The following is a 23,571-nucleotide window of genomic DNA, read 5'->3' as shown; positions in this document are numbered from 1 at the left end:
ACAATTTCAAATGGCCATTCCTAAAAATCAAGTCTAAGACATTCCTGGCCAAATGGCCCACTGTGGTTATATGCTGATGGCATTAGTTTGAATAGATTCTGCCACAGCTCTGCAATCCAGAAATGTGATAATTAAAAGAGAGGGGAGGGCGGGCTCTCCAGGAAAGAGAGAGAGAAAGAGAAAGAGAGAGAGAGAGAATATTCTCTTCATCAAGTAATTAGCCGGGCTTTCATACGGAGCCGCTCGGCACCCTCATTATTTTGCGTCGGGTTGATGATGGACTTACAGGGAATCACGGACACACGCACCTGAAGTGGCACATCTGAAAAACAGTAAGATCACGGGATGAAAGCTGTCTGGACGCACCATATTCATGCCGTTATTTGCATGTCTGACCGGGTCCGCCCTTCTGTCAAGGTTGCGTTGTGAATCTTCTATAGAGCAGTCAGATTCATCATTTTATTTCATGCCACCATTTATGACACCAGAGGATAATATGTACTGACATACTGAATGTTTTTATTCGCATTCTATTCATGTTATTTCTTTTATTTTATTTGTAGGTCTTTAAAAGCCATAATATGTGTCTGTCTGTCTGTCTGTATACAGGCCAGTTTTCTGGGTAAAGGCTTTTCGTGCACTATTTGAAACTAAAAAATGTAAAGTTGTTTCCTACATGTTTCACATTTTCAGTTTTGATATGGTAGCTGAAATGATTTGACAAAAGACGTTGGTTATTCACGTATTGTAAACCACTGTTGTCTAATACTGTTAAATGGAGCTGCTGAAGTCTGTAAAGTCTCTAAATAACAACACATGCTTTGGTGATAAAGAGCTTGACCTTTAGGTTAAGGGTGTTTGGCCAGCGTTTGACCTTGACCTCTAGGCATGTTTTCTGCTGACCTCTTCTTGTTGAAGTCATATTGATCACTCTTCCCCAGAGACCCAAGCTTACTGACCGCTCATTATTCTGAAATTTACTGAAATGAAAATATTTGTAATGTTTGTACATTTCAAGTGCTTTGAGTAGTGTGTCCTTTTATCCAGTTTTGCTGCAATGTCTGTCCTTCACTGAAAATAAATAAAATCTTAATAATGAAAAACTCAGCCGTTGTTATTTATTGTACATCATTAAATTACATTTTGTTTTTCTTCCCAAGAAGTATTTCCCATTCTGTTTTTTTTTTGTTTTTTTTTTTGTATTTACATATTGCATTAGGTAAATGTTTGCTTTATTTGCAATTATATATATCGGCTATAATTATTATATAGCATGGCAATTATTATTATTATATTAAGGCTTTAAATCTGCAAGAAAAGCAAACTTATGTTGAACAGTTTTGTTACTCTGTGTTGAATAGTTTTATACAATAATAATAAATTGCATTTAGTTTCCTTTAAAATAACATAAAAATAAAAATTATTTGTATTTGAACATTGCAAAAACCAAATCTTCTGAAAACCTTTAGGGGTGAATTGGGGTTGAATGGGACACTTTTTCCAAGTCATCTCAATGGCACAAAGTGCCCCAATCACCCTGAATTCACCCTACTGTCCCTCTATGATTTGCCGTGAATGATTTACTTAAACTCGTGTTAAAAATAAAATAAAAAACGAAATAAAATCTAAATAAACTGTTACCATTGTGAAGATCATGCTATGCTTTTACCTGATACTGTGATTTGAAAAGCAGGTGTCTTGTAGAACACGTAAAATGGAAAATTACATTTAAAATAATCGCATCATACTACATAACTTCACTCATAAAAGAATAACCATAATTCACAGCACATGAGTGTAACAGCATTGTTCTATGCCTCCTCGTCCAACTCGCACACACTGACACCAGTCCAGCAGCCACCTCGAATGCTTCTCAGTAAAAAAATTAATAAAAAAGGGTCTCGGAGTCGCACTGACCGCGCGATGCTGTAACACACCCAGGAGCAACAACCCGCCGCCGGTGAAGTTCTCAAGGAATAGTCTGTGTCTGGCCTTGGAGTGGGGGCTGGACAGGAGCGTTAGCATAACAAAGACCCTGGAGCATGTGAACTTGAGGAACCTTTCGACCCTGCAGCTCCATGTCTGAATGCTGCCAGGGCCTCCTCATAGAGCTCCTCCACCACTCTACTATTCGTGGCTAAATTGTTAATCAGGGTAATTTAATAAACTTTTCAATATGCCCCCATCTCTCATCAGGAGAGGCATTCACAGCCTCTGGTCCTCTTTTTTGACACACACACACACACACACACACACACACACAAAGCTTGCTCTCTCTTTTTATTTAGTCGGTTCAGACAGGCAGCTGTTGCTCATGGTTCTCTGTGCAAATGAAACGCTGGAAGTGTGTGTGTGTGTGTGTGTGTGTGTGTGTGTGTGTGTGTGTGTAGTGCCTCTGTACATCTCTGACAATAATAACATCACAATCAATCATTCATGGCCATTACGGCACTGGGAAATTAATCAGGAATATCAAGGTACAATGTATTTTATTTTGATGCTATTTATTTACTCTGAAAAAAAAAAAAAAAAACATTTGAATGATGCATTGTTGATAATGATTTTTGTTTTTCTCTTTCTCTCTATCTAAGGAAAATGTATGACAGTTGCTCTTGTAAAGCAATTCAACGCAGGTCTGACATCTATTTTAACCATCGGCAATGATTCTCACTCTCTATCATGTTAGCTGTATGAACGTCCTCCAAACCTCTTCTTGTTTTGATATCATCTCAATTCTTGTCATTTCTTTTACACATTTGAGGCCCCTACCAATATGTTAGCTCAAATGCAAGTGATGTCATGTTTAGGTGTGTTTGTCATGGCAGAGTGATGTCAGTGTGTGTGTGTGTGTGTGACTCAGAGCGGAGGCTGCTTTATATGAGTAACACTGAAGGTCCAGCTCTGTCCTTCAGACCCCATAAATACAGTAGTGTGTGACTCAATCCTCAAAATGAATCCAGGTGAAATTGTATATGTGAGTGTATGTGTGCGTGTACATGAATTTGAGATTGTCCTTTGGACAGCACTTTCAGATAAGGGCTTTGTGGAAAAGCTGTGTGCAAGTGGAGACCTCTAGGGTTCAGTACCTCAGCTTTAGGCTAAAGATGCAAAGTCACATCCAACCATGAAGATGTTAACATTTATGTATTTAGTCGATTTTTTTTTTTTATGTGAGCAGTAATAAATAAATAAACAAGTGAGTAAGTAAATAAATGATATATTTGATGATATATATTAGTTATTTATTTAAATATATTATGTTCTATATATACAATACTGGTCCAAATGGGAAAATTACAGCATATTGTTATGATATTATAAGTCAGAAGCGGATCAATAATTGCACAATGCGTCATAAATAAAAAAAACAATAACATGAAAAAATTATATATGCCACCATCTCTCATTGGGAGAGGCAGTCACTTATGGCCATTATGACAAAAATATATAATGTATATTTATTAAAGCATTTTCTGTTCAAAATATTGTTGTTAAAATATAATCATTTAAAAAAAATTGCATTTTAAATATAATCCAACACAGAAAACAAACAACTTATTGGGGCTTTTCCTGTCTTTTCATAGTGCTTCAGGTGAAGCAGACATATGAAGAGGATGGAGGGATATATTATATATACACAGACATATCACCACACACACACACACACACACACACACACACACACACACACACACATGTCTGGTTTACTATCTTTGTGGGGACTCTCCATAGACGTAATGGTTTTTATACTGTACAAACTATATATTCTATCTCCTTACACTGCCCCTGCCCCTAAACCTACCCATCACAGAAACCTTTCTGCATTTTTACATTTCCAAATAAACTCATTCATGATTTATAAGCTTGTTTACCCACAGGGACCTCTATTTAGGTTCCCACTGTGGCACGAGTCCCCATGAGTCTGTGTGCATTCAGGTTGAAGTCCCCACCGGGATAGAAAAACAGGTACACACACACACACGCACGCGCACACGCGCACACACACTCTCTCTCTCTCATGCTCTTAGGGTGATTTGCATCAGAGTTAGCCATGGTCTCCCACATATGAATACAGCCATAGTGGAACGGAGCTGGGTGACATGTGCATTCCCTGAAGGGTGAAACAATAAGGATGTGTGTGTGATCTGCAGGTGTGTGTCTTCAAATCCACAATCACATGAAACATCATCTGGTGGTGTTGTAAGTATTCTGAATGTTATCTTAATCAAATAAGCCATTACTCCTTTATTAAATGCAATGATTTTGCAGGAGATTAATGCAGTATAAAGTTTTGACCTGTATTCATTATTGAACCTCATAGATGGATAGTTTTAAAATAAGTTGTCACTCTAATTGCAGTTAACTTCTTCACTAATTATTGTGTTTGCTTTAATAAATAAAAATTATGAAATAAAATATTATATTTATTTCTTTGTTATATATTTTTATTATTTATTATATTTATATTATTTTATACAATAACTATTATTGTTTTAATGAGGTGACTGTGAAATGTCCCACATGGCCAAAACTCCGCAGTGTCTGATGGTTTATTCTAATTTATTTAGAATGGTTTATTTATTTATTTTGGATAGGGACACATGTCTGAAGTTCAAGTTGAAGGCTTCAGTGAGTTTAGCCACCGACATTTGGTGTCTGACAAGCCAAGTAGTGAAAGGCTATGGAAACAAATGACGGATGGGTCTCTAAGGACCTCCACCGTGGTCTGAGAACATGGGTGAGGGGACATTGTCTAGACCAAACCTCTTTTGTGAGTCCCTTGTGACCCCTATGTCCTGTCTCAATAGAGGAACTTGACCCTGGGACATGGGCTAGTGACAGAGACACAGAATCAGCAGTTTCGTTTATTTTTAAATAACTCGAGACCCGGAAAACACAATCGAAAGCATGGGTGTACATTCACTTTTTTTTTCTTTTTTCTGCACTGGTGCTACAGAGGTTGAAAGTTTTGTTGCACAGGTCATGTAATTGTAGCACAAAAAACAAACAAGTAGTGCAGTTCATCACTTAACAGCAAATTGGGACACAGCCATCGACAGATGACGCGTAAAGAGAATAAACACATTGCGACAATAGGCCAATATGGTTTATCTGTGTTCATCTTGGGTATTTTCATAAGAATTAAATATATTTATAATGCAATGCTATAATCGACAGGCGGTGTAACATAAAATAATAGCCTATCATTTCTGCCTCATTCTACGATATGAAGTCACAAAAGTTATTTCAAGCACTCGACTGACCTTATGAAGTGAGTGCGGAGTCCCAGACAGCAACATAGTGTCGGCCCAGATCCGGGCCACATCTGGTACATGTAGATTCCACGCGTACCAGATGTGGGCCGGATCTGGGCGACACTATGTTACTGTCTGGGGTAAAAACGTCATTAAATGTTCTCTTTTGTTGGACAACTGATTTGTAAACGCTTCTCATTACAAGTCTGGAGAGATGTTTGGTGCGTGTTGCTGACTCACTTTAGTGCAGTGGTTCCCAATTCCAGTCCTCGTGACGCACTGCTCTGCACATTTTGTAGGTCTCTCTTATCTGACACACTCAGTTCAGTTCATGGAGTCTCTCCTAATGAGCTGATGATCTGATTCAGGTGTGTTAAATAAGGGAGACATACAAAATGTGCAGAGCAGTGGGTCACGAGGACTGGAATTGGGAACCACTGCTTTAGTGCGTTATAACTGACTCAAACTCACAGCGCTTGTAGAAATGGAGCAGCAATCCGCTCTGATCACAGTGCTGCGCTTCACCATGAATCACACTGCGCATATATCCATTTAATTCAAATGTTTCAATTTCATAATCACATTGAGCCAAATCTTCTTTATTAACCTCACACAACAATACACTAATTCACACACACAAGTGGCTTCGTCTCACACATGCAAAACTGTGTAAATTTATTCATCGCATTGACCGATTTTTCGTAGCACGTGCGACATAGCCAATGCTATGTTGCACTGTACAGCCATACTTTTAAAGTATTTTAAAAATGAATTAAGATCGGTCTCAGATTTATAGTAGTAGAGTTCCTGAAGTTTGGGAGATGTCATTTGTGCTTTGCATTTTAATGTTTGCATCTCATGAATAGAATCAAATAGCTGTTAAATTCAGCGAGACAGCAATAGTCTGCAGTCTGATCCACGGTTATAGATAACGGACAGGGACACTCTTGGATAAGTTTAAAGTGGGTTCAGTGAGAGAGGCTTTTGAGGACCAGGTATTGTTTTGGACTGCAATTACACATGAAGTGAATGATGAATTAAATTTAGATGAGTTTGAAGGACAGTGATAGGATTTTTTTTTTTATCATACAAAGGCTAATTAACAAATGTGCCATGGATGTATGACTGTTTTTCTTGAGCAGAAATAAAATACGGGAGCAAATGATAAAGGTATTTTAATTTTCAATTTGATTCAATTTTTTTGTCATTGTCCATTTCAATTAATTTCTTTTGTATTTTTGAAACGTTCTAAAATGAATAGTCATCATTTACTCACCCTGTTGTTTCAAACCCATGTGATTTTCTTTCCATGTTCCATGCTTGTGTTTCTCTTCATGGAAGACACTTTTCTTTTGAATCTTTTAATCTTCAAAAAGTATGCAAAATCACCAAAAAAGTTTTTATTCACTAAAAATGTAGTCATTCGGTCACGAGACAATAAAGAGCAATTCGTGAACCAATCAATATTTTGAGTTTGATCTTGATCAATTAATTGGTTTATCCGATTCAAAAGAAATCTTAGTCAAAGATTTGTTCACTAATCTTTTTTAAAGGTGAATTCTTACTTTAAATATATTCTTTTAATGCAAATCTTCAAATAGAAATCATGTTAAGTCTTGCGTAAAGAGTTTTCCCTACTTGTAACATAAAGAAACTGTCCAATTAAAAGGTTTACATACAAAAAAAAAAAAAAAAAAAAGTTTCTGTTAGGACCCATGAAACAGTAAAGCTTTGACTGTTGGTTGTGGATCAGTTAAGAAGCAAAAAGCACTCCACTTGTTTAAACCACACTGCCTCAAGGCATGCTGGGAGAAGAAAAGGCTCTTAGAGAAGTGGCATAAGTCCAGTGAGACAGATGCATAATGTCAGCTATATAGGCCGACAGACCAAATTCATTATTAAAAACCACTTTCCTGAGCCATTCACAGTAGCCTGTGTCAAGTCTGACCTGGGCCTGGCTATTTCTTATTTTTCATTGTGAGAACAATATGCGAATATGTTAAGTTAAAGTTAGAAACATGATGTCTCTTTCACAATCATCCTTTCCAATACTTGTTAAAAAAACGATAATTGGTTGCCTCCTCTTATTACTGCTGTTTTCTCAGAGATGGATCCAACATGTCAGCTGTAGTTTACTGTTGTTTGTTATTTTGTGTGGCTTGTCACAGTCTTCATAAAAACCATGAAAATATGACAGCAGTGAACTCAGCAAATCAGAAATAAATCACAGGATGTGCAAGGCTTCCGCTAGCCTGCTGTTATTGACCAATATAAACATTTTACACTCACCGAATGTGGTTTTGTTGCAATACACAACCATGTTACCATCAATGCAAACATGCAGAGTGGGGAAGAATTAAACTGTCCTTGTGTCTGAGCTCAGGGGGTTTCTGCATCTCTGAAAACATTTACCTTCAATCAATAGCTACACCAGAGTCTGCACAGAAACATTATAAAGGTGCAGGTCACTTCAGCGAAATTCCGTCAAAATGTTGTGGGCAAAAAGCTCTATTTGAAGCATGTATAAAGCACTGTTCACACAAGTAAGCTTTGTGTTGGTCAATGTGCGAATCTGGATGATCAACTTGAACCCGTCACAACATCTATGGGGAAAACTTTCGTCCACATGCAAAGTTTCAGTTCCAAACTTATCCGATCAGCGTCTGAAATCGCATAGTCTGAGTAGGTACATATTTTGAATAAGTAGCCTAATTACTATAACACCGCTAAAAAGTACGTAGGCTACGTTAATATAGTATGTGTGTGTAATCTGGACATTCGTATGTTGTCATTATCATGTGATCTATCAGCGTCAGTTGCATCGCTTTAGCCTACTGTCATTTACAAATCCTGTTCTGTGCCTCATGGGGTAGTGGTGCGTTCAAGTCATGTCGTAGATCGGGTCATTGAGACACATGGCGGAATATACGGAATACCACAATAGAGTGGTGCAGGTGATGTCACTTTGTAGGCCAAAACGAGTTAGCATTTTAGCACTTCCGGTTCCATCGTCCAGTCAATGGGTTTTTTTGAATGGGATTTTTGTTAAATGGCAATAAACAAACACAAGCGCAAGACACTTTCACGTTTTATTCTACGACATAAAATACATCAATATTACCTCACTCGTGATTTTTTGAAGCTGTTATGTGTCTTGAAAAAGGTGGTTTCTAACAAGTGGCTTAATGGGACTATATGCTGTCAGGGAAATTAAACGTCATCATGCCGAACAGGTAAACTGAGGTAAAGTCCGCTTTTACAGCGTCATTATGCGTAGAATTGTGGTAATAGTGGTGGTGATCTTGAAGTCGTGGGACCGTGGTGTAGTTCGGTTATAGCCTAGCTTTAGCTTTTTACTTGTGTCGACTGCATTTAGGCTTCAAAATTCATAAAAGTTGTGTTCTGTGAAAATTATATGGACAAAACGTGTAAGTATAAGCTTGTTTTTTTGCGATAAAAAACAAAAACACAGCTAGGTGATGCACATTTCGTTGTTCTTAATTTTCTAGAAGAAGATTTAAGAACCTTGCTGTATTTTTGTGTTATTAATTAAGAGAAAGTAGCCTACACCGCCATCTTACTCTGACGAAAGTGACTTGAATGCTCCTGCCGTCGTAAACACGACTTCCCACCTCGTAAATACGAACTTCTCAGGAGGGCTTGAAAGCACCTTAAGTCTTCACTGGATGAATAGGCTACTTCAGAATCTCACCTGATGAAGCAGGTCATCCAGATACTTTTTGCCTGTTCTTTTGCTGTGAATTCGGACATACTTCTTTTGTCACGTAGCCTACTTTTTTTCACCCATATGTGACCCTGGATCACAAAACCAGTCATAAGTCTCACGGGTAGGCTATATTTGTGGCAATAGCCAACAATACATTGTAGGCCTATGGGTCAAAATTATCGATTTTTCTTTTATGCCAAAAATCATTAGGATATTATAATCATGTTCCATGAAGATATTTTGTACATTTCCTACCGTAAATCTATAAAACACTTATTTTTGTGAGTGAATGCAGAACAATCGCGAACATAAATGGACAACTTTAAAGGCGATATTCTCAATGTTTTGATTTTTTGGCACCCTCAGTTTTCAGATTTTGAAATAGTTGTATATCGGCCAAATATTGCCCCATCCTAACAAACTATACATCAATGGAAAGCTTATTTATTCAGCTTTCAGATAATGCATAAATTTCAATGTCAAAAAATTGACCCATGTGACTGGTTTTGTGGTCCAGGGTCACATATAGTAGGCTAGGGAAGATGTTTTTGCAAGAGGGAGGGGAAGGTTATGATGTTTAATGTTGCAAACAGGTATAGGCCATTTGTTATTATTTTAATGTATTACCATACTAATAATCACACTGGATTGAAGTGCAGATAGTTTTACCATTTGCACTTTGTTATTAGTTATTTACCTGCAGAGGCTAATGAATCGCCAATTCAAAGGAAATCTGTAAATGTGACCGCACCTTAACTCAGAATCGTATGCGATCTACTTATATGGTAATTTCACTTTGAAAATATAACTTTTTCAAGAATTACGATTACAATTCTGGATTCTTGATTCAGGGGCCGGTTGCATAAACTTAGCCATTGGTGTCTTAAGATCTAGTCTGACCCACTAGCAGTTAGTTAAGGGGCGGTTAGTCTTACTTTTCGGTATTAAATTAGGCGAATGCATGATGACAATCTTGTTAGACTAGTCTTAGCGGTTTATGCAACCGTCCCCTGATCTTAAAATGCAATATGCATTGGCGCTGTACCATAATATTTGACCTCGTTCATGAAACGAGAGTGGAATTGAACAGAAATGAAATTCTGTGTAAAAGGTCTGTGAAAACATTTTCATGTAAATCATCATGCCGAATTGATGTATGTTAAAGGCGGTTCACGCAGAAATCAAGGCCTGTTGTGTTCACACGCGGTGCCAGGCCAAAAAAAAACAAGAACTGAATCCTGCTACAGTTTTAGTGTGGCCCAAAACTTGTCGTTCTCGGTTTGAAGTAAGTGAGAAAAACCTCACAGGCCATTGCAAGCCATCTGTGAAAATCAGTGCGGCATGTGTTCTGTCACGGGGCCGCTTGCACAGGTAGATCTGTGCTTTGGAGGACATCACCTAGCATGCTTGGGAATTCTGACTGGCAGACAGACACTCTGGGAATATGTCACAGTTCTCTCTTTAAAAGTTCTCTTTGTGTTATACAGCCCGGCTCTGCGAGAGCACATATGCTGCTGCGCGAGGTGTATGCACGCCTGCGCGTGTGCGTTTGCGTATATGGCTTTTCAGATGTATCCCTCTTTTTGTCTGTAGAGAAATCCAAAAAAGCTCCTTTTTTACAATGCAACTGGCTCTCATCTCCTTTAGCATGAAAGTGTGGAAAGTTTGGAAAGGAAGTGTTTGGTATCTCGCCATCCGTGGGGAGTGTGTGGTGTATCGCGCCTTGGAGGCTTTTCCCCTCCTTCCCGTTTCTCCCTTCTTTCCAATAAGAATAAGATAACACAAAGACCTGCTATCGGGAGATAAAGGTGAAATACTGCACAGTGCTTTCCTCTTTCTTAAAGCAAGAAAAGAAAGAGAGAAAGAGAGAGAGAGAGAGAGAGAGAGAGAGAGCAAGTCCTGGAGTTGGTAATGGAGTTTTTAAAGTTACCTCTCACTGGCCTCACCAAGGTCACTTTCTTTGGCCTTAAAAGCACTCTCACTTTATTTTATTTTCTCTAAATTTCAAATGTCAACAAAAAGTATATTGAGTTTCATTGTTTGCTCTGATTTCGGATCATTCGTAAGTGATTCGAAAGCAAAGCTAGCAGGGGCCTTTTGTGGTTCTATGTGCTTTACAGACAATTGGATTGTGCCGGAGAGTTGAGGCGGCCGTTGCCATTGTTCTGGGAAGATCTACTCTAAAACTGTGTTTCATAACTGAAGATGGAACATCAGTCATCATAGATTTACAATGGACATCAGTTAGTCAATATGCCTAATCAGATTCTGCCACTGCCCGTCATTTGTAATTCTTCATTATTTTCAATCTCTGCGTTATAGATTACGAGTCTGGGACCATCAGTCTGAAGGTTTGGACTGAAACAACTGAGATGGTGAATTCACGTGTTCGTCAGATGAACTTAATGCGGGTCTGTGGAAGTAGAACAACTGTAGGAGAGTTTGTGTACGGTTTCAGTCAGATGCTCAGTTAAAAATGTTCAGAAAAATGCTTTATTTGTGGTTTCATGTGGGCTTGATGTGAAAGATACCACACACACACACACACACACGGCTTCCATGTTTTATGGGGACTTTCCATGGACATAATGATTTTTATATTTATTTTCATAATGATTATACTGTACAATTATACTGTATTGTATCCCCTTACACTAACCCTACACCTACCCATCCCAATGCATTTTTACATTTTCAAAAAAACATCACTTATGTTGTATGATTTATAAGCTGTATTCCTTTTGAGGGACCAAAAAATGTCTAAACAAGGTCAAAGATTTTGGATTTTGCCGTTTTTGTGGGGACATTTTGTTCCCATAATGTAGGGTTTACCCTAAAATTTAATTATTTTTTAATTGAAATTTCTTTTCTTTTTTGCTTTAATGACAGCAGTTCTCAAGCTGCAGGAACTATTTTGTAAAACCAGATGATCATGTTCTCCAGCGTGATTTGAGATGATCATCTTGAGCTTTCAGGAACATTTGAGAATTGAATGCTCAATATTACAGATTTAATCAGTGACCTATAAATGCATAATCTTAAATATTTCTTTATGCTTATTTGTATTAAATGTAATAAATAAACTCTTAAAAATAAATATTCTTTATTTGTATTGGTGGTTCCATGTAGAACTTTTAACTTTCATGGAACTTTTCTTTTGCACAAAAGGTTCCTACTATTATTTTTAAACGTTGTTCACACTAGGAAAAAATGGTTCTTTTAAGAACTGCTCACTGAAATGGTTCTTCTATGACATCGTTGCACAAAAACAAAAGTGCGGTATATCTGTAATTCACTCTCAATGCATTATATATCATTTTAGGTATGTTTTTGGTCTTAAGAGCAAAACACCGTTTCTGCTCCAGATACAGGCAACACCTGGCCATAACAGAGTCACATGACACTGAGGTCAGAGCAACACACAATGCCTGGCTTTGTGTTCAGGTGTTCTGGTAGACTCCCATGTGATCAACTCTTTGTGACACATGCAGAAAGAGCAGAATATATGAACTTTCATTTCCAGACCAAAGTAGCTTTATTCGTGCATCTTGACCACTTCCTGATGCAATTCAGAGAAAACAGCTTTTTCTGGGACATTAAACAGGAAATTCGTCTTGCTCATTTTACCTCAGTCACATTATTTAGGACTTTTTCAAGAACAAAAAGTGGAGTGTGAGAGCTACTTTGCATTATGCATGTGAAATACTTAGGTGTATAAATCAAATCTAAGCAATAGCATTGAGACTAGACATTATTGTTCTTTCATATTGGGTGCGTGAAATTTTCAAACAATGACAAGCCGGAGAAAACTTAGATACGAGAACGGAAAGAAAGGATAATTGTACATTATAATGGTAGAAATATTGTAGAGGTGACATGTTCAGACTGAAGCAATAATTCCCTGTGCGGCAGTCCTTTAGTACTGATTCAGCCATGTCAACCCTCTCAATGCATCCGAGACTGATCATTTTAATACCCAGGATATTAAATATTTCATCACCCACAGTTCAGCAAATAAATCACAAGACCTGTTCCTTTTTTTTAGAAAAATGCACAATTTATTGAATGAATAAAATCTACAAGCATGTTGAAAAGTTGGAGCCTATAGCAATTTCTTCATAAAAATAATGCACTCCACACAAGGTTCAAAAGGTTTTTCAAGCTACTTTGTATGTCGCTCATAATGTGCTGTCAGACTGTACTGTGACATTAGGTCACAGTGGTCATCTTTCCCCGTCGCCAACGCTTGAATGAAATGGGCAGTTCATTGGGTTTGTGACCTGGTGTCTTCAGGTGCTGGACACTAATGAGGGTGGCATGTGCTGGAGAGCTCTCGCAACCTACAGCAGAGACAAGAACATGTTAGAACGGACTCTTTTATAGCAGACATGCATTACACACAGAAATATGACATTAAACAAGAAAGAATTGCATTAAATTCCCCTAAAATGACAGTGTTCCTAATCAGCTGTCTTAGTGCCTTTAGAAGAAATGATGTCAAATCTTTCTCAGCATTCACGTCACCAGAACTGTTACTGAAGTTCCTGTCGCTACACTTGTCATCTTGTTTATTCATTGTTATGTTTGTACAATGCTATTTTATTAATACCATGAAAGACCAGGCGTGTTTTTAAAGGGATACTCCACTTTTTTTGGAAATAGGCTCATTTTACAACTCCCCCAGTTGCAGCAGGCGTAATGATATGACGCAGCGCCTGAAAATAGTCCCCAGCTCGCTAACTTCCAACGTGACCGGGACTAAGTTTGTCTAACCTATTAGACCTCAGGCGCTGCGTCATATCATTACGCCTGCTGGACTCATGGTACGGCAGCAAAGTTTCTTGATTATTACGCAGGAATGAGAGTATAGTTCCTAGCCATATCAGCCTAGAAAATCGCAACTTTACATTTTCCGTCGGTCTTAGTACACGATGTAACTACAGAAGAGTCAAGTTTTAAATAGGAAAAATATCGAAACTCTTTGGTCATTTTTTTGAGAGAGATGCTAATGGTCCTGTCCGATTCAATGATCTATGCTAAGCTATGCTAAAAGTGGTACCGCCAGCCCCGGAGATCGGCTGAATGGATTCGAAAACGGTAAAACTCAACTGTTTAACTCTGGGGGAGTTGTAAAATGAGCCTATTTCCAAAAAAAGTGGAGTATCCCTTTAAGTGAATCAATCTTTACCTACTTTTCACAATTAGTTCAATAAGTATACTTAACTTTGCTGTATATAAAATTAGTTCTACAACAATGCAAAAGCAATATGCTGTTTCATTTTACAAACTTTTTATAATTAAAAACTTTTGTTTTGTAAGTTCATACTTCTAATTAAAAAGATCTCAGTTTAGTTTGGCATTTATTCTACAATTAAATACCATAAAACTGAAAAAAATGTGCATGTACGTAGGATACTGCAGGCTGTCAATGATTTCGAGGCAACATATACAGTTTGCACACTGTTTAGTCACTGGTGTGTGTTTTTTGTCATTTTAAGCGAAACAAACATTTATCCAACATGGTTTATCAGAATTTGGAGTCAAAACTATCCATTTTATAGTTCTTAAAGGCATAGTTCACCCTCAAGCTGTTCCAAACCTATATGAGTTTAAAAGACACAAAATAAGATATTTGTAAGAATGTTGGTAATCAGTATGGTCTGTCTGGTTACCAACATTCTTCAAAATATGTTCTTTTGTGTTCAGCAGAAAGAAAGAAACAGGTTTGGAACACCTTGACGGCAAGTAAATGATGACAGGATTTAAAGTTTTGAGTGAACTATCCATTTAAAGTAAAAAAAAAAAAAAAATAGTATTTTCATAAAAAAGTATTTCTTTGTTATTCCTCACTCTGGTTTGTGATTCGACATAAAGCACTAATTCTGGCATTAAGACCTTGCAAATCCCTTGCTGCTCATTTAGTCCAGCTCAAGCTACCATGATCATTTCATTTATCAAGGAATTAAAAAGAACCTCTCTATCTCCCTCTCTCAATATATCTATTTCTCTCTCCCTACAGTACTAGGGAAGCGTCCTCATAAGCATCACAAAGTTTTCTACACAGCTTGCCAGTTTTATTAAAAGTTGTCTAGAGCTAAGAGGGATTTTGACATTCCCAATATTCCCGGCTGTCTGTCGGCAGGCTTCCAATGTATTATTATACCTCTTTAATATAGATACACACTTAATCCAAGTGTACAGTTTGAGGGGAACAGATCAATGAGAAATATGGAGGATTGTAGCAAAATGAACTGTCTCTATTGCCCTGTCAGACTTAAAGTGCACATTCATAAGCTGAATTCTGAAATGGTTTGGCTCTAATAGACCCGGAATGGCCCTCTGACTGCTGCTCTCAAGATCTTTCTTCTCAAATGAAACCTCATCGTAGGCACTACTTCACGTAGGCGCCATTGTTGAACCATTGTTTTCCCATTTTCTGTGTTTCAAGCTTGCAATAAAAACAAAACAACACAATGCTTTGCTTTAAATTTCACTGGCTTTGAGATCTGACTCGCATCCTGAAACATCATCTTCGATAAAAAAAAAAAAAGGAAGGTATCACTATGACATTCCACGACTCCTTGGCGTTTAACTTCTTAAAAGGCCTTCGATTCTTCAACAAAAGGAAACTATACCCTGCCGCATTATGAAACATGAATCAGATGAATCACTTCAAGTCTAAACCATTATCACAGATTGTGAACGACAAAAAGATCACCAAGTTCTCAAAAATCTTCATGTACTGTTCGCTAACAAAGAGGAAAACAATAATGGAGTGTCCGACACGTTCTTGTCTTCACCTTTGTTCCTCCTTGTCTTCTCACGTGGTTTTTGCTTACACTTCTCCTTATAACCTGATAAGAGTGTTTTTTATTTATTTATATATATATTGTTGTGAAGAACACAGGTCTGGGAGGGTCTGTGTTTCTGCCTCCCGTCATTATTTCTTGTTTGCTGTTGGGCAAGTGAATAACTTATCCGATTCCACTTACCGCCTTATAGCTTTCTCTCTCTTTGTGTATTACAGCATTATATTTCTTGAAAACTTTAGAAGACGATAACAAGCATGAGATTTTATTCAGGAGAGGACCATTACGCCAGTACATATATACTGTTAGCCATATCAGATTTTTTTTCCAGCTTTTCTTTGAAGTTTTAAAGAGTTAGATGTTTCCAGCATTTTCTTCAGTGGCTTGTTAGATTTGTCTCATCCAGCCATCTCCATTCTAAATCTCTTGTCCCAGAAAGTAAATAATTAAATACCAAAATCAAGACAACAACAAAAAGTACTTCAGCCCAGAGGAATAAATTAAAAGCGCTTGCTACATACAGCGTGTTGCCTCAGGAGAAGCATGTGCCTTTGAAGTGTGGTCCGAGAACGGCACAGATGTGTTTTTCAGCATCACTTTGCTTTTACTGACTCTGCAGAATTCATCATCCTATCTGTGTCAGATTCCTCTCCAACCGCACATTATTTCTCTGAGAAATGAAAGAGCTGCTTGAGCCACTCTTTCCCCAACTGAACCCTGCGACTCAATATGGCGCACACCAACCACTCCTGCTTCCAACCACACTGCTATCCTGAATGAAAAGGGCAACGCCATCTAAGAACTCAAAAACGATCACCTAGACATCAAATTAAGTGTCCATGTGCACTAAACCCTGAATGCAGGGTAACTAAGAAGTACTTTGCAGTTTAGGGCAATGAACCAGCTATTAAAACAATTGTTGTAGGCTACTCGCTCTGCTGAAAAACAAACAAAAACAAAAAAAAACCCTCTAAAACCAGCCTTAACTGCTTTGCTGGTCTCCAAACCTGGTTGGCTCATTTTAGAGGTGTATAATTGAAAATAATCTTGACTGTTTTTCTACCCCCTCTTCCTACCACAATGACCATTTGGATTTCCGAAAGGCACAGAGGTTTCTGATAGTGATCTAGGCCTGTAGGCTAAAATGTTTGTACTTTGGGGGTCGATGAATTGTCACACCTTTAGGACGGTGGGGGAAGTGTAATTATCTGATTGGTCAGTTTGAATGTCTCACATTTGATGCTCTGGCTCTCTGCTTCTCTGGGTCCCTTTCTTGGGGCTCTCTTATTCTTGGGGCTCTCTCCTTTTGCATTCTCTCTCTCTCTCTCTCTCTCTCTCTCTCTCTCTCATTTTACATGCTGGGTAAGATTAATGGTATAAGTTATCATCATCTCATACATCTATTTTGTAACTATTTTAAGTGTAACCATAACCGTATTTTGTCATTAAACCTTTTCAATTACAACTAATGTGCTTACTAGTTTTGATTTGGTATTGACTTTGAAGTGCTACATATTGCAATACACTATCGTCACTCTCTATAGCAACGCTCTCCCACAAATATTAAGCTATTGTAACTGCGCTTATTTCCGTTGTTGGTATAAGTGGCAGTGGGTGGAATAGACAAGAAATGTGCAGTTTTCTACCATCTTGCTAATAACGGTTCTTTAGTCATTCGCCATTTCTTGCAGACTGAACCACTGCAGGAATCCACCCTTACAGAGGGGTTTTGGACACTTTTCGGTCTAGGACAGAGATTCCCAATTATTTTAAATGTATGTGCTTTCATTTTACATTTTTATTATTTAATTATTTATTAGCTTTTCATCAACTCATGAACCCCAGTTTGAGAAGGCCAGGCCGAAAGACCAGCTTAAGGCCGAAGTATACTGCAGCTGTCTGCGTTGTGTGACGGATTTTTCACCGTTCCGCGTTTTTCAGCCCAATTTTTGTGTCTGTGCAGATGTATGTACAACAACAAAGTCCACAAGAACGAGTCTTTCCAAAGGAGTATATTGAAAGGCTTGAGCACTCAACTGTGCACACGATACAGAACCTGATTTCACATGTTCATGGATCATCATCAACATCTTTGTTGATCCTGGAACAACATTCCAATCAACTAATCAGATCTGAGGGACAAGTTTACAGTTTATGTCAAGTTTAGGCTTAGGTGCTTCTACATCAGTGTTATTCACCTGTAATTTCCCTCTGATTTTAGGGATAACTTATGGGTAGGGTTAGGTTTATGAATAGGGATAGGGTTATGATTACATTTTCTGACAGGAACGTTGTTCCAGGATCAACAAAATAAGTTGCCCAAGGAATGCTTCCAACTCTGCAAAATCAGGACGTGCCAAGCAAGACTGAGCAGAAAGCGAAAAATGAAATAAACCTGGGACTTTAGGCAGGTTAAAGGGTTTTTTGTTTGTTTGTTTTTCATGGTCATCTCAGTTAGTATTAACAAACACTGTTCAAAATGTACAGCGTCCTACCAAAGGATAAGGACTTTGCAATGGTTTGTCATGCCTTTGCTTCCTATGAGGCAACTTTATTTCTTTGATTCACCTCAACCAACTTTAACTGTTGAGTTGTTTTTGTCCCTCTGTGACAACCTCTTAACCCCAAATACAACCCTTCATTTTATGTGACATACATAACAGTACAGTACTAACCTTTCTTCCTCACAGCAAAGAGCAACGCACCTCCTCAGAAGCATCACTAGAAGGAAAGAAGAAAGAAAACACAATAATTAGTGTCATGTGTGAATGAACTGCTTCTGTACGTCTATTTAAACCCGTCAAAATCTCTCTGCTCCTTTCTGACCTGAAGAAAATGACGTGACCTACTTCTTCCTCCACCTACAGCTCTTTTGTTGGTGTAGATAAAAGCAACTCCTCACCACATATCTGACAATCCATAAGTAAAGCACATTCCAGTGCACAGTCTCACTCCCAACGAACAGAGGAACACTACAAGAGTTTCAGCTATTATAAATAATTTACAGAATTTTTCATTCGCCCTTTTAACCTCTCTGCAAAAAGCACATTTGGCTCAGGTTAAAAATATATGCTCCACATCCGCTCGGTGTACGAAGGCGGATCATAACCTGGTCCTGGAGAAGCCTGTGGTTTAGTCAAGTCCCATGTTGTCCGTGCTTTCTTGTGCTGATGTGAAAACGAATGAATGTGCGACTATGGGTCGGAGGAACATAAAAATGCTAACCAAATATCGTCCCTGACCAGGACGTCTCAAGGTCAAACTCAACAGTTTCTCCATTCAACTGTGAAAATCCTACTACTACTTAATGTAACTATTAATACACATAATTGCTTTCCTTCCTTGTCCCACTGAATCAAGTGCTTTGCCCTGGGTTTGGTACGGCCCTGGCATGCTGCAGTGTTGCCATGGAGACCAGGATAAACCCTTGCTCTTCCACCAGGCAAGACGGGTGAGGCTAAGCATCCATGTACATACAAACACACCCCCATCTTGGTATCTGACACCAGACAGCACAAATATCTCGGTTCTTTGCCAGGGGCTCCTCTCCTTTCATATGTGTGCAAATGAATTCGTGGCCATCTAAGAGTGGGCGAGATCAACCCCGTCTTCCAACGGCTAACCCAATGGAGCAGGCCCGTCACAGGGCCTTTCAGAAACTGCGAAATCTGAGATAAATGCATTTAGCACTATGTAAAAAGGGGTGCAATATTTTCCAATTTTTATAATTTTCATAAATCTTTTCAGCTTTGACACTATAATTAGATATTTGGTAGGTCATATTTATCCATTAAATATTGTGTGTGTGTGTGTGTGTGTGTCTCTGTGTATAGATCTCTGCATGCTTTTGTGGGTATCCAGGGACATGTACAGTTTATCCCTCTGTTCATCCTGAAACGATTCTTTTCATTAGCTGTTATCAATAATGTAACAGTGTGCTTGTTCAGTTCTCTTCTCTCTCCAGTACAACATTACATATGCACTACCACATACACGAACCAAGCAGGCATATGTGAGTCCACACAAACACACACACACACACACACACACACACACACACACACACACACACACACACACACACACACACACACACACACAAGCCCACATGACCTACAAACGCTGTCTTATGTTTAGATATTAAATTTGTCAGTGTGCTCCCATCACACCATTTGAATTGGTTTTCAATCATTACACGACGGCACTCAAATTGGCTAAAAATAAAAAAAATATTAAAAATACCCCTATATATATATATATTATTATTGAATTATTATTATTGTTTTTATTATTATGTACTGCATTGTTAAATAATAAAAAATAAAAAATAACAAATAACAATACATTTAAAATACCAAATAATAATAATGATTATAATAATAATAATTATAATAATAATAATAATAATTATAATTTCAATAATAAGTTTAATATCTTAGCTATACAAAATTGCTAAAACATAATTTCTCTCCCCAGGATGGAAGAGCCTCTACTTACTTACCCATACACTAAAGATAATCCTTTGTGATTGCAGGGCTAATTTGAAGTGTCAATTATTCTTATGCAAATGCATATGTTCTTTCTCACATTTCAAAAGAGGCTGAGCACAGATGGCTTCCCACAAATCATGCCACGCAAGGCAAAGCAGCCCGCCAGACAATAAGATCTTGTATAATGTGATGATGGTGTCTGCATGTCTGTCCTCCCTCATGCTTGTGGGTGCAAACTAGCTCTTGTTTACCACCAACACAGTGATAACAAACAAATCGCCTGATATAGATATATATCCATGACCATTTATCAAAAGTCTAATAAAATGGAGGGGAAAACAAGCGGTTAATATAGTTTAAAGTAACATTAATATATATGTATGTTCTACATTTACTGTATGGACGGTGACTTTAAACTGTATTGCCCTCTATAGAATACGCTGGCGAACATGGGCAGCAAAAAGGAGAAGAAAGAAAGAAAAAGGATAGTTAAACAGAAAGAAAGAGACAGTAAGGAACAAGAGGCTGCTCTCTCAGCGTGACCTGAACAAGCCACTAAAACGTGATTTCTGACAGTTTGCTAGCACTCAGACTGAGAGACAGCGGCCTCTCTGCTTTCACACTAAAGACCATGATTTTGCCTCAGAGAAGTCGGCTGACAGACACACCTGCTTCGAAACCAAGCAACTCCCAGACAAATATGTGAATAGGCTTCAACAAACTAGCATTGTAATGGCACTTTAAGAGCTGCAGAGGAAAGACAACTTGGTCATGTGGAAAAATTAGTTCATATTTTTAATGCAATATATACCAATTTATTCCTTTTTAAAAAGGAAGATACCGGAAGACACTGCACAACAAAAGACAGTGTTCCTTGACCTTCTCAGCTGATCCATCGCTTAACAAAAAGGAAGTGAAAAGAAGACCCCAAAGAAAACTTTTCAGAAGAGTGGATCAAACAACCAGCTCTGGCGTCTTGTTACAACACAACAATGGAGCCATTGAAACCAAGACTGAACATGGCAACCGGGTCCACAGGTTTTGATTGTCTCACAAAGGGTCAAGAGGGAGAGGAGAAGCTGAGTGTTGAGATATTTTAGACGATAATGGTGCTCCAGAAATGAGACGGTTTCAGTTTGCCAAGTTTGTTTTGACTTATCTACCTCAGAGGCTAAAGTTGTTAAACCTGGACGGCTAAAGAAATAAGAGAATCGTCCAGACTTTAATACCTCATGTCCATGTGGACAACGGATTGGCTAACAAGATACAGGAGTGTGTAGAGAGTGAATAAAGTGATCCTTTACACAAACACTGTTCCTGAATAATGTTAATTGGGGCATAAAAGCTGAACCCTTTCAACTCCACACCCTAATGCCAGTTAAGTTAGCCGCCACACAAAGCCAAACCGAGATGTTTGCTTACACACAATAGACAAAAAGGGCTTCAGACCTAATTGTACTTTGATTCACACATACTCTAAATAGCATTCACCCTTCATTGCTACCAACAAAAACTCAACTGGAAGATGTTGTGCCCAAAACATCTAAGTGCGTTGCGGTGGACAGCCCCCCTGAGGGGAGCACCTGTCGATTGATTATCCCACATGGGTAAGAAGAACAGACAAATCTGATTAGAAGAAAGGCTCAGTCAAAATTTCTGTCAATCATTACTAGCAAATTTCGGCCTTCCTCAAGTCCATGTAACTCACAAGTACTGTACTCAGTAAGTACTGTATCACTAAGTGTTAAATCATAATTGCATCTTAAAGGGGTCATGAATTGAGAGATAAATGTTTTTCCTTTGATCTTTTGACATATAAGAGGTCATTGTATTATACAAATATCCTGTAAGTTTCAGAACTCAAAACTTGTAAGTCCAAAAACAGCTTTTATTGAAACCAAGCTCATGAAAACAAATAATTTCAGATTTTGTCACATTATTACATCATAGCGCACTGAAAGACCAACCCGATCTCACGGCAATTCATATGTATTTTACGAGGTGGCTAATTCGTACAAATTCATACCACCTCTGCAGAAGATCAACGCCTATTCTACATCATTGCCTCTTTAGCCCCTCCCACCGACGCGTGTCGTAGTACTGAATACGAGACAGAAGCAAACACAGGATTGTGCCAAGTTATGGAAAAACAGTTTCTGCATTGCCCTCCTTGTGATTCTAACATTAAGAATGCATGGATGAACTTCATCAGGTCGTGTCAGTAAGACACTGTTCGCTTGATTTTACTGCAGATCTGTTTTTAAACAAGACACAGTTCGACCCAAGCTTTTCAGAGAGACTGAAAATAAAAGATGATGCAGTGCCAACTACATTGGATCCAACAGTAATGTCGCAACACACAAGTGTGAGTAACAGTGTTTTTACCATGTGTCACTATTGCTTTGTCTGTTTGTGGCGGATGTTAGTCGAGCCTCAGTCAGGTCAGTCTTGAAACGTCCGCCACACACTGTTACAGATCGTTTGATATGTACAGAGTATTTACACTGTCGTGCCGCAGTCAGACTGAATAGTTGTGATTTGCTGTTCTTTCCTTTGCCACGTAGAGAACGCTGCTTTTGTTATTGTTTTGATCTAAGCCATTCGCTGTAGTCCTGAATAAAAGCTTCAAGTGAGTGACATCTTCCGTTTCGTCATTAGTAAGACATTAAAACATGCTTCTTTTTATTTAAAACAGGACACTGCACTTTATTTGCCACAACCGAGACTTATAAAGCATATGTAATATGCTTAAATGTTTCACATTGTTGGTAAATGTTTCAACTATGTTACAATGGAAACTACACATTAGTAGTCCACTCATCACCTCTATAGAGACCAGTTGATGTCTAGACTACAAGTAATGAACAGATGTAATGGAAAAATGGTTTCCTAATATCTCTGAGAGATTGTTTGCTAAAATAATGGTTCCCCAAATGACCAACTACAATTAAAGAAACTCTAAAACTAATCATATAGTAGCAGTAAAGGTTTACTTCCAGCAGAATTCTGAAACCTTCCAGTACAAAATGGTGGCTCACTTCACACCAAAAGCTAAGTCCAGACAAGCAACCATGATACTGTCACAAACACTGTCACTGTGAGGGCGGACATGCCTATTCACACAGCTCACACTAGTCTCTCCATGTGCCAGTGTTTTTCCTTTTCACCTATCTCCCCCAAAAAAGTGTGTGTGTGTGTGTGTGTCATACACATCAAAACGGTAAGGTGAATCCTTTTGAGCTGGCGGTGCAGTTGGCCACAGAATGAATAAACATCCATGTCAGGAGAAA

The 23,571-nt window shown here is 38.3% G+C and overlaps 1 long non-coding RNA gene across 4 annotated transcripts in view; it reads right to left on the bottom strand.

Annotated features, from left to right (window-relative positions):
- Nucleotides 1–13,025: 13,025 nt before the first annotated feature.
- Nucleotides 13,026–23,571, bottom strand: part of LOC311293247 — a 41,594-nt gene continuing 31,048 nt past the window's right edge. For all 4 annotated transcript variants that reach the window (XR_014627909.1, XR_014627910.1, XR_014627911.1 and 1 more), the window contains 2 exons: nucleotides 18,467–18,512; nucleotides 13,026–13,322 (listed from right to left, as the gene is read on the bottom strand). This is a non-coding gene — a long non-coding RNA (uncharacterized lncRNA). The remainder of the gene's footprint in view (nucleotides 13,323–18,466; nucleotides 18,513–23,571) is intronic.

This window comes from Rutilus rutilus, assembly GCF_951802725.1.
Source record: "Rutilus rutilus genome assembly, chromosome: 7".
In the NCBI taxonomy this organism is placed as follows: Eukaryota; Metazoa; Chordata; class Actinopteri; order Cypriniformes; family Leuciscidae; genus Rutilus; species Rutilus rutilus.
This window is presented reverse-complemented; position numbering and strand designations above follow the sequence as displayed.